The sequence below is a fragment of the Lactuca serriola genome, chromosome 7, assembly GCF_051521515.1.
Source record: "Lactuca serriola cultivar US96UC23 chromosome 7, Lser_US96UC23_V15, whole genome shotgun sequence".
In the NCBI taxonomy this organism is placed as follows: Eukaryota; Viridiplantae; Streptophyta; class Magnoliopsida; order Asterales; family Asteraceae; genus Lactuca; species Lactuca serriola.
Window position 1 is genome coordinate 22,777,816 of NC_136414.1, and position 13,011 is coordinate 22,790,826.

Below are 13,011 nucleotides of genomic sequence, written 5' to 3' on the forward strand. Positions count from 1 at the left end.
TGAAGTATGGGGTTTGGATCTGAAGAGTAGGGACTTAATGCTTTAAGATGGACCAAACAGACTGCGGAACTCGGCGAGTCCAGAGAAGGACTCGACGAGTTGAGTCATGTTGTCCCAATTTTTGTATAAGGTAGGACTCGGCAAGTCTGCGAAGGGACTCGACGAGTTGATTCGCCAAATCACGACTACGAGTAGCCAGGGAACTCGACGAGTCGGGGGGGGGGGGAGGTGACTTGGTGAGTTGGATCATGATTTCAGGATTTATGAGTTATAGAACTCGGCGAGTTGGGTCAACCCAGAATGTTGAATTTAACCAGGGGTAAAATGGTCATTTTACTCTTAGAAGGATTCTCCATTTTTGACTAAGTGATTATTATGATAATGATAGCCGGGGAGTCGTTGGAGCAACAGTCGAGGATTCCTCACACGAGATTTCACAGTTAGCATTCAAGGTGATTTTCCTTCAGTAGTAATGGGTCAAAGGCACCAATACCGGCCCGTGTAGAGTAACTAAGTGTGGGCTGGGCCCGTATCTTAGAATTATTATGTTTAGTAGCTAAGTGTGGGCTGAGCCTGTATCTTAGACTTGTTTATGATCAGTAGCTAAGTGTGGGCTGGGCCCGTATCTTTGTATTATCTGAGTATGTTTACAAAAATTTTGGACCGTATTTTTGGGATGATTCAAGTTGGTATTAGAGCCTTGGTTTGAGGGATTCGGGCACACTCTCGAGTGTGTCTAAACTCAAGCTGAGGACTTGGTATGAACATTTTCAAAAGAAAATCATTTTTATGAAAAGAACTTTGAGAAAAAGAAAATAACTTTGAAAAGAGAAAAGGGTGCGGTGCATGCAATCAACCAAGCTCAAGTAAGTACTCCCAAATTACCCATACAAGTTTATGTTATGGTATGTTTATGAGAACTGCATGCTAGATTAGGGCTAAGGATCTAGGAAGGATGCCTTATGTGCCTGTTATATGTATATCAGCTTTATGAACTGCATGCTAGTATAGTTTAGTCAGTGATATGATGGCCTGATTAGGATATGCTTGATTATGTTTACTCGATGCTCGAATGCTGCTTGCTTTGTGCTTTTAGGAGTCTTAGTTATCTTTTACTAACTAGTAAACGGATATGTTAAGTTACATATTGCAAGGACTAAATAATTTCAAAAGTTTAGGTCTAGCTCTATTTCACAGCTCTTGTTTGAGTCCAACCGTTGTAGGGTAGGATCTCTCATTCGAAGAATTATCTAGTCTTAGTGATATGTAATGGTATTCGCGATCTAGTTAGGGGAATATAACAGGTACTTCTTATGCAGTTGATGGAAGAGAGTGGAATGGTGATTACCCTAGGGAAAGCCTAGGATGAGAGTAGCACGTGAAGCGGTAGTATTAGAAAGGACTTGGTGAAGCCAAGGCAATTATTGAGGAAAGTACAGATAGATGTGGAAGGTAGTATGCGCTTGTACTACTGAAAGCAGAGGATCCGTACTCGAATCAAGGAAGGCTAAGATGAATCCAGGGAACTTGTAGTATATGTGATCCCTCGAGATTTGATTAGTATTTTGATGTTTGTTATGATGTGTTTATAGAATGGTGGTATTACGCGCTAGACCAGTCGGCAGTTCAGGCGCCGTTGAGGGATCAGGCTCTGGCTCTGGAGCCGAGTAGCTAGACGACCAGACGAGGGAGTTCATCTCCTCTGAGATCACACAATATTCTGGATCAGACTCCTGTGATCTTCGGCACGATCAAGGAGGGTATTTTAGAGCTTTTGGATGAGAGATTGAGTGCTTTCCGCACCGAGGTGGCGGCCATGATGGGATCGCGCACGCTGACATTCAGGGAGTTTAGAGCTTATGGAGCTCCCGATTACCATGGGGCTCGGGACCCCATTACGAGCACTAGATGGTTGGCTGATGTCGCCAACGCATTCTACACCAGCAGATGTCCCGAGGGGGACAAGGTCCGACTTGCGTCCTACCTTCTGAAGGACAGGGAACGTGACTGGTGGGAGGAGGTTGGGCATGCTGTAGGTGACGCTGCCCTTGATACAATGACCTGGACTGACTTCTTAGCTAGGTTCAGAGCCAAGTTTGTACCTGTGATAGAGGTGCAACAACTTGCTAGGGAGTTCCAGGATCTCCAACAAATGACTGAGACGGTAACGAAGATCACCACTATGTTCAAGGAGAGGGCCCTTCTCGTTCCCTAGTATGTGGCGGACGAGGAGATGAAGAAGGCCCGATATCATGAGATGTTGCGGAGTGATATCCGCCAGTTTATGAGCCAATCCATCTGCAAGACGCTGGAAGACATGATTGCTAGGGATCGAGGAGGGAGTTGGATTTAGAGATGGAGAGGAAGAGGAAACCAGAGGGGTTTTAGTTAGGGAGTGCGGGCAAGCAGCCCAAGGTAGATTCCTGAGGGAACCGCCAGCAGGCCGAGGCCGCTATGGCAAGTGTAGCAGGACACATGATGGGGTATGCGTGTCAGGTAGTTCAGGCTGTTTTAAGTGCGGCCAAACTGGACATTTGAGTAGATATTGTACAACTACTACCACCACCATGATAATATCAGACCTAATTTGCTTCTAGTGAAATCAGAGGGGAAATAAGCGGTCCCAGTTCCCGAGTTTAGCAGCAGAAGTGTAGGTGGTGGCACCCGCTCATGCTACATTGAGGATTACCGACGGCTGCCAGGGCCGGGCGGATGCACCAGTGGCAAAGAGCAGAGCCTTCCGATTGACAGCAGAGGAGGCACGAGCAGCTCCCGACGTGGTGACGGGTATGTATCTTCTCCTTATCTCTTTAGTTATACTGATTATTGCTTATGTTATGTGTTTTGTTATAGGATCGTTCTTAGTGAATGATATATCAGCCTTGGTACTGTTTGATCTGGGTGCCACCCAATCTTTTGTGTTGCTCGCACTCAGCAAGCGATTCACAGGGGCTCCTGGGGAGATGGACTGCTCACTTGATGTAGAGATAGCAGATGATAGGACCGTCAGGGTTGCAAGGGTTCATCGAGGATGTACACTGCATTAGTTGGCCACGTTTTTGGTGCCCTAGGGGTCCTTAAATAGTGAGGCTATTAGGGTTATCTAACAAGGAAACCCTAATTTGACTGCTTAGGCCCTAAGCAACCCATTGACTCCCTCCTTAAAGGCCTTGGACAATTTCTAATGGGTTTCCCCATAGAATTCGTCCACTCCATCCTCTATGGAGTCCATTAGCCCAATATTTAACTATCACACAATTGACAGTTCTAGTCCCTTTTATTTAATTAATGCCTTTTAGCCACATAATTAATTCTTATTAATTCTTGACTAATATTAATTAAACAATATGATTTCTCCTTTAATATATTATTCTCATAATATATTAATAAATCATAATTACTTCTCTCTCTCCATAATTCATCCTATCAAGTTGCTTTGGTGAAGGCAACCCAAAAGGACCATACACCATCGGGTCAAGTACATACCAAAATAGTTATGGACTTAGACACTAATCCAACAGTCTCCCACTTGGATAAGTCTAATAACTATTCTTCGTATGACTTCAGATCCTGATCTGCAATCGTAGCTTTCAAAAGCCGCTGTCAACTCTGATCTTATCAGATACGCGTGTCCTTTAGATAAGGGATCATATATTCCTCCATTCTAGATATCGTATAGATTGAGACATGGATTTAAATCATTCTCTCTATACTATTTCCCCACTTCCGATTTAGGATGACTGACAACAGACTACAATTAAACACATCAAATTAGTCTCGGCTTGGCCAAGCGCTTATGTGTCATCACTAAATCATCGAGGGGCCCATATATATCGCTTTTATCCCACTTTGGGTAAAAGGAACGGATAAAATTCGACTCAATGCTTACTTGCACTCACTCACCAAATCACATACAACAATATGTTTTATAACACCAAGTTACTAGTGCGTTTACATATTATCAATGTGCAACCGATTCGCAAGGTACAACTCACACATCTCGGTTTCAAGAATATAAGATATTATCGTCTCACCAATCACTCGTGATAAAATCCATGAAGTGATCCAAGTGAGCGTGGGTTTAATCCAATGCTCAAATCATATTCATAAGCACTCATGAACGTTGCAGCAAACATTTGCTTATGTCTAATACAATTTAGACAATCCACACACCAATTCACGACAATCTTCATTCATACCTACTTCCAACGTATGAACGACTGTGGTCCGTTCGAATAATTTGATTGTTATGAACCAATTTAATTATTCAGGAAGTCAAAACATGCAAAGTGAAACACAAGAATAATACTAATCCCATATGGCCCCAAAATCTGGGTATAAATAAAACATTTTATTTAATCACCATATTGATTACTCATTATTTATTGTTTCGGGTAATCAACTTGTTACTTGAATTATTACTACACTTGTCCCATGCTCTCAGCATGCACACAATGTTTACCTACGGTCCTTACTTTGTGAAATAGATCAAATGAACATATTTCCAATCATACTCATTTCATAACTCCCAATCCTTATCATAAGTATAAGAATATCAAATTCTTGTTACTGATGCTAGATTCTAACATTTTATGCAATGATACTTTTGTAAAGTCATAGCTCAAAATCATCAAGACTTTGCCAATCTCTATCAGAAACAATTCTATAGATATGATGTCTCTCACTCAAAGTACATTCCTTTGAACATCCTTCTTGCATAAAAGTTTCTAATATAGACATAAATTCTCAATATCCAACTCCCAATATGGAATAATTTCCATATTTGCCATATGACAATTCATTCTTAATAGAATCTTATCTATTCATAATAATGTCATCCAATACCATACTTCCAACTACTCACAAGCGACCAATCCTTACGAGCTTTGGATCGTCCTTTGATAGTTGTTTAATTATTTTAGTCAAAACCGATTCTAGTCCTTTTTCCCTCTAAATGCGCTAGACATTTGGAAAAATTTTAGAATGGTCAAATATAATAGCACTGGCAATCAATACTATACCTGAAGCGTATGGGACACGATGCATATTGTCTTACATAAAGATATGATACTTTATCAATCTTCTGCCATAATATTTTATGTGTCTCATTCTTACAATTCGAACTATGAAGAGGGATACCGTAATCATAATCAAAATTTAAGAACACACTATGTATCCTTTGACTAAATTTATTAAAATTTCTCAATCTAAGCTTTAGATTTTGAAACGATGTACAATATTCTCTCCCTTAATTATAGCAAAAAAACTTTTCAATCCTTACGACTTTCCAAAGTATAACTCTTGTTTTCTATAATTAATATTGCTAACTTGCAATACTTGCCTTAATAATCATACAAGCACAACATTTATGCTCCCACTATCATGATGATTATTATCATATAAGCATAACACTTATGCTCCCACTAGCTTTGACATGTTTTAGAAAACAACTGAACTTCCAGAAAACAATACTTATTGAATTTCTGAAGTTCATATTTCTAATACCTAATGCTTTGATAACCCTTTATCTAAGCTTCTTAAACTTATACACCTTTGCCTTAGATAGCTCATATGTGTGTCTAAACAATTCAGACTAATTGCCAAATCTCACAATTCGAATTATGGAAAGGGATACCGTTACCATAATCGAATTCGAGAATACAATTTTCACAATCACTATCTTCTTAAAATCTCTCTTAGTGAAAGCATTTCCTCACAGTCATTTTCACGAAGGAGGGAATCTTATGACACTTAGATTTTATGGTGTATGTGTTCCTATCCATGTGAATTTGTCAAAACCAAAGTTTACGACAAATTCAAACTCATATGGACTGAACTTTCTCAATCTTGATTTCTTGCCTTATGGTAACACGAGTGCCCACCATGTCTTCCAAGTAGTTAATCAGCTCACCCTTTCATATCAATGTACTTTTCATTGATCAAGGTGCTTGCCTTTTATGCGTTCAAATGAGAACTCATAGAACTTACATTTATAATTAACTTAATTGGAATGGCATAGAAACAAAATAATGTCAACACGATAGGTCATAAACCTCAAGTCGTGTGCTAGTGATGATTGATAAGGTTTATTCTTGATTTGTTCTTGAAACCTTTCAAGACCATTGAGACTCCCATTGACTCCTTGACATATAAGATTCTCTTGTCAATAAACATTTCTTGACAAAAAAATATTCAAGAGTTAGTGTAGCTTTTATCAAGACAAAACACTTCACAAAATTGGTCCTAGTTGGTCTTTGTCTTATCCAAGACATCACAACTTTCCAATTTCAAATGTGCAAGAATAAGAAAACCTTTTTCCAAATTCTAGATTTGATGAATGTTATAAACCTTCTTGAGACTTGTCACTCAATTTCACAATCTTGGAGTATAACTCGAAGACTTGATATTGGAACGAAGTATGATTGACTTCTTGATTTAACCATTTCTTCAATTCTCGATTCCTCTTCTTAGACATACAATTGCACTAAGACTCACTTAGAGGATCAATTGAGATATGGTTCTTAATCATTAAGACCTATCATAAAACATAATAAAAGGTACTCTCCCTTCTTCTTAGAATAGAGAAACTTTTATCTTTCTGCCTACTTGATTCTTCTTTATTCGTTCTGCTATTTATTGAAACTCTTTCAATTGACTGAGAATTACACTTAATCTCATAAGTATAATCATATTTACTTAACCTTAGTAAATCATGACGAATATCTTTTTTACTCTTGTGGTGGACTTGATCAACACACAACCTTGTGTACTCGATCTTCTAGTCCTTCACTTGACACTTTGTCAACAAATTAGTCTTATTTCCAAATATGAAATTTCTCATTCATCATGCAACCAAGTTCTATGATTCCAAGTTTCTGTCCAATTGAAACTTGGGCGATGAGAAACTTTCCCTATTTGGTAAATTCTTGACCTTTCCACAAATAACATAATTAAGAATCAAATCCATTATTGCTAATAGAAACAAACATTAGTTTTTTTTATACACGCCATTGCAAGGATAAATAAATAAATAAAATCAAAATTTATTTTATTGCGGAAAAATTTGTCCTTACAACGCAATTCAACTGAAAACCTATGTTGTTACATATTCATATGCAATCTATTCTAACTACAAGTAGTAGCTTAAGAATCTAATCTTCAAGCAATGAGATCGAAATTGATTTCTGCATGATTAGATTCAGCTCACTTCTTCCCTTAAGCTGCCTTTCTTTTATTCGATCCTACAAAACATCCAAATGTAATCTTGTCACATCATGTATCAAGAATCTAGAATAGGAACTTAAAAGAGTTAGATAATGGATTTTACCTAAAGTAGAGCCATATGTTTTGACTCTCCCATCTCTTAGATCTCTTAGGTAAATAGGACAGCTTCGTCTCCAATGCCCATTCTCTTGGCAATAGAAGCAAGTGGAGTCTTTTGGAATGGCACAAGGAACTATCTCAGAATTTACCTTTTCTGGATCTCCAATGTCACCATTTTTCAATATCGATTGAAGTTTGGGAGTTTGATTTACCAGACAAATTTGCTCGACCAGCTCGCCAAATCATTTCTGATTCAGCGGCTATAAGCAAATAGGTCAAATCAAAGAGGGTCACGTCATGATCTATCATGTAGTACTCTCTAACGAACTCACTATATGATTCAGGAAGCGACTGAAGAACCCAGTCAATAGCCAACTTACCTGAAATCTCGACACCCAACATCCTTAACCTATCAATGTGTGACTTCATATCTAAGACGTGTACACACACAGGTTTCCCATGTTTACTTGCCAAAAAGGATTGAGTGAGCTTGAACTTTTCAAGCCTTCGAACTTGTGGGTTTGGGAGAGTAATTGGAGGAGGTGGAGGAAGTGAAGCATGATCTCTTGTTCCCCGATCGAATCGTGGAATATCATCTTCATGTGGAAAGCTTGTTCCATGTGATTTGGGAGGACCATAGTTGTCATACTTTGACATCTACAAAACGGGAGAAAATTCAAGTTAAGTTGATTAGGATCCTCGATGTGACACCCAAATGAAAGATCGAGGCTAGGATCCAACACAATACTCTACAACCTAGAAGAGGGATGCCGTAATCTAGTTGCATAATATTTGAAGGTAGGTAAATGACGATTTACCAATTTCCACCATGAAAAACGAAAAGGAAATTTAAGTTTTAAATCTATTAAAAATTCCTAGATCTTTTGAGATTCATTGAACTTTTCAATGGCATGTTTAAATCTCGATATGCCCCTCGATTTGTGACTGGGATGCCGAGGATCACAAAACAGGGTGTGAATAACCATGCAAACTTACATGGTGCCCCCAATGTTACAATCACCTATTCGATGTGCCGGTTAACCACACACGCTCCACCGAACTATGACAAACAATGAGTCACCCTCTGCTACCTTTGCTTAGAACCATTTAGTGTGCCGGTTAACCACACACGCTCCACTAACGTCTTCGCAAGGGCACAAAGTGTAATTTCATGGAATTGCATCAATTCACTTTTGCCTAAAGTAACTAAGATTGGGAATTTTGTAAAAGCATTTAGTTACTTTTGTACTTCATTATACTTATAATGGAAGGTTTCTGTCCTATCCTACCCGTTCGGCTAACGACCCTCCACTAGTCAAGAGTGCGGTGGGTAAGAGTGGATACCTATTCAATCGCCATTTTATAGGCAATTTCCTTAAACACCCCTTATAGACCAGCTTCGTGAATGAGGCCTACTAACGGTAAGACTGACTTTTACTCATACATATATATAATGTTAGACTTTTAATGTTATATATATAGTATAGGGTGTATTTTACACTTTCAAAATTAAATTTTAATCAACTTTTAAATTCCAAAACTTGAGGGCAAGTTTTGAAACATTTCAAAACATTAGGGTTTAACTTATTTAAATTTCAAAACCAAAACTTTTAAGTTCAAATTTAAACTATAAAACCTAAAGGGATTAATTTGAAACTTTTCCAAACTTTATCAAGAATATTCTAGATCACAAAATTCAAATAAGGCAATTAACAATTAATTGGTGGCTATCTAATTTGACCTAGTCCACATTCTTGCAAGATAATTCACCAAATAATTCAAATAATTAAATCTAATCATATAAGGAAATAATTATTTAACTAATATGAAGTTATCTTTAATTTTGGCAAAGATAATCACCCAATATCATAAAAATCTGCTTTATATCAATAAAAAACGTTTTGGTAACTATCCCACAGCCAAAGAAACACAAAATCCCGATTTTCCCTCTTTCTGACCAGCTGAGTCGTCGAGTCAGGCATGGACTCGACGAGTTCAGCCCCCAGAAACCCTAAATTTTGAATTTTAAGCAAGGATAATCCATAATAGCATCAAATACATCAAAAAAACAACCATGGCTCTGATACCACTGATGGGTTATGAGCAAAACATCATTCCTATGGTGTACATGCAAACCCTAATAGCTTTTGGATCTAGTTTGTCTAATGAACATGCAATTGAATATCCAAAGCTATAAACCCTAGATCTATCATACAATTAAACATATTAACATAAGATTGGTGTTTAGATCTTACCTTGATTGTTATGTAGCAATAACAATCTCAAATCCTCCATTGTAATGGCTTTCGAAAGCTTAGAGTCACAAGTGTCACTCCTCTAATGGCTCACAAACACCAAGAGAAAGAGGATGAAGAATGATAAGAGAGGAGGCACCTAAAAACGTGTAGAAACCCTAAGGAATTAGTTGGCTACGTTTTTGGTGCCATAGGGGTCCTTAAATAGTGAGGCTATTAGGGTTATCTAACAAGGAAACCCTAATTTGACTGCTTAGGCCCTAAGCAACCCATGGACTCCCTCCTTAGAGGCCTTGGACGATTTCTAATGGGTTTTCCCATAGAATTCGTCCACTCCATCCTCTATGGAGTCCATTAGCCCAATATTCAACTATCACACAATTGACAGTTCTAGTCCCTTTTATTTAATTAATGTCTTTTAGCCACAAAATTAATTCTTATTAATTCTTGACTAATATTAATTAGACAATATGATTTCTCCTTTAATATATTATTCTCATAATATATTAATAAATCATAATTACTTCTCTCTCTCCATAATTCATCCTATCAAGTTGCTTTGGTGAAGGCAACCCAAAAGGACCATGCACCATCGGGTCAAGTACATACCAAAATAGTTATGGACTTAGACACTAATCCAATAGGTTCTTACTCCTATTGGGGGAAGGTTAGTCATTCAGGGTGAGAGGCCACATGGTGGACTGACCCTATGTTCAACAGCGAGAGTGAGGAGCTATCTTCAGCATGGTTGTGCAGGTTATGTCACCTATGTCATGGATACCCGGGAGAAGGGTAAGGCGGTAGTAGATGATGTATCGATTGTGCGAGAGTACCCGGATGTATTCTCGAAGGATTTTCCTGGGGTACCTCCGGAGAGATAGGTCGAGTTTAAGATTGGCATAGTCCCTAGTGCGACTTCGATAACCAAGGAACCATATCGGTTGGCTCCTCCCGAGATGCAGGAGTTGTCTACGCAGCTGTAGGAACTGCGAGACAAGAGATTTATCAGGCTGAGTAGTTTGCCATGGGGAGCCCCGATCCTGTTTGTGAAGAAGAAGGACGGGTCACATCACATGTTTATAGACTACCGGGAGCTGAATAAGGTAATAGTGAAGAACCGTTATCCCCTTCCGAGGATTGATGATTTGTTTGACTAACTACAGGGTGCATCTTTGTTCTCCAAGATTGATCTACGATCGGGTTATCACTAGATGCGAGTCAGGGACTTTACGTGTTCAAATGATATTTTATGCCCAAAAGGCCATGCATGGAAGGAAAGACTATGGCTTTATGTGTTCAAATGATATTTTAGGCCTAGATCTACGTTAGTATGCTTTAGCTGGGAGCAGTATGGCTTTTGGATCAAGATATATGTTCTAAAGAACTAGGGTTTTAGATTGCGATTTCAGGATTTATGAGTTATAGAACTCGGCGAGTTGATAGGCCAACTCGGCGAGTTGGGTCGAGGATTCTCCATTTTTGACTAAGTGATTATTGTGATAATGATAGCCAGGAAGTCGTTGGAGCAGCAGTCGGGGATTCCTCACATGAGATTTCACAGTTAGCATACGAGGTGAGTTTCCTTCAGTAGTAACGGGTTGAAGGCACCAATGCCGGCTCGTGTAGAGTAACTAAGTGTGGGCTGAGCTTGTATCTTAGAATTATTATGTTTAGTAGCTAAGTGTGGGCTGGGCCCGTATCTTAGACTTCTTTATAATTTGTAGCTAAGTGTGGGCAGGGCCCGTATCTTAGTATTATCTGAGTTTGTTTATGAACTGGTAGATTGTAGTTATACTTTTTGTTTGTGTGATACTTGTATGTATGTTTAGTTAGCGGAGTGTGGACAGGGGCTCGTATCTCCCGGATAGCGGAGCGTGGGTGAGGCACGTACCTCCTAGCTAGCTGAGTGTGGATGAGGCCTATATCTCCTTGTTAACAGAGTGTGGGCAAGGCTCGTATCTTAGAGATAGTTGAGTGTGGGCGAGGCCTGTATCCCATAGTTAGCCGAGTATGGGCAGGGGCCCATACCTCCTTGAGTGTGGGCGAGGCCCGTATCTCCTAGCTGCATGTTATATGATATGTGTATGGTATGGGGTAGTTTGGGGAGATTCACTAAGCTTTGTGCTTATAGTTTTCAGTTTTAGTTTCAGGTACTTCCGGTAGCAAAGGGAAGAGCTTGGGATGATTGAAGTGCACACACCATTCGTTCAGCCTGTGATGTTTAGACTTTGATATTTTGAGACATGATTTTGATACAGTATTTTATTATGATGATTTGAGATACATGACTTATGATCTTTTTGTGATGTTTGATGAATTATGATTTTTCTTAAATGCTTTTAAAATGAAAATTTTGGACCGTATTTTTGGGATGTTTCACCCATAACTATAATTGGTATGTACTTGATTTGAGAGTAGCATGATCCTTTTGGGTTGCCTTCACTCATGCAACTTGACAGGATGACTGGTGGAAAGAGAGTAGGATTTATTATTTGAAATAATAAATTGGTACTCAAAATGAGTTTATTAATATATTATTTAGAAATCATATTATTAATTAGTATTTAATCAAAAATTAATTTGGCATTAATTTTGGGATTAAAGGAACTGATTAATAATGGAGGGGCTATTTATTAAATCATTGATAGTTGTGAAACTGGGCTTAAGACTCCATGGAATGGAGTGAAGGAAATTTAATGAAGGCCCTATAAGATTTCATCCAAGGGCTTCTAATAAAGGTCCATGGGTTGCTTAGGGTTTTAGAGGGGAACTAGGGTTTCATTATGCAAGTCCAGCTTCAAGATTAAGCAACCGAGCCTATATAAACCTCCCCAAACCCTAGGAATTTCGGCCTATGCATTTTTGCACAACCCTAACCCAATTTTCTTTTCTCTCCTCTCATCCTCTTGCATTGGATGTTTGTGAACCATTAGAGGTGCAACATTTGGGGCACTTAGCTTTCAAGAGTCAAGGATCTTCAAGATTGTCTTGTTATTACTACATAACAAGTGTGGTAATATTCTAACCCTAATTTGTATATGAATTTCGAAAATATATGCTAGATCTAGGGTTATTGCTTTGGAATTCAACTTGCATGTTTAAAAGTGAAAAACTTAGATCCAAAGCAATTAGGGTTGCATGAACACATAGGTTTGTTGTTATGCTCAAAACCCATCAGTGGTATTAGAGCCTAGGTTATTTTTCAATTGAATTGATGCAATGGTGAACTATCCTAAGTAGCAGAAAATCGTTTTTTGCTGTCTGAACCTAGAACTCGACGAGTTCAATGTGAAACTCGAAGAGTTCAACGTGAAACTCGACAAGTTCATTGGCCAACTCAACGAGTTGACTCGTCAGTTCCCTATTTTTTGATTTTTAGATTTTATCTTGATTAGGATTATTGCCTTATTTCGTTTTTACTGCCTAAAATCGA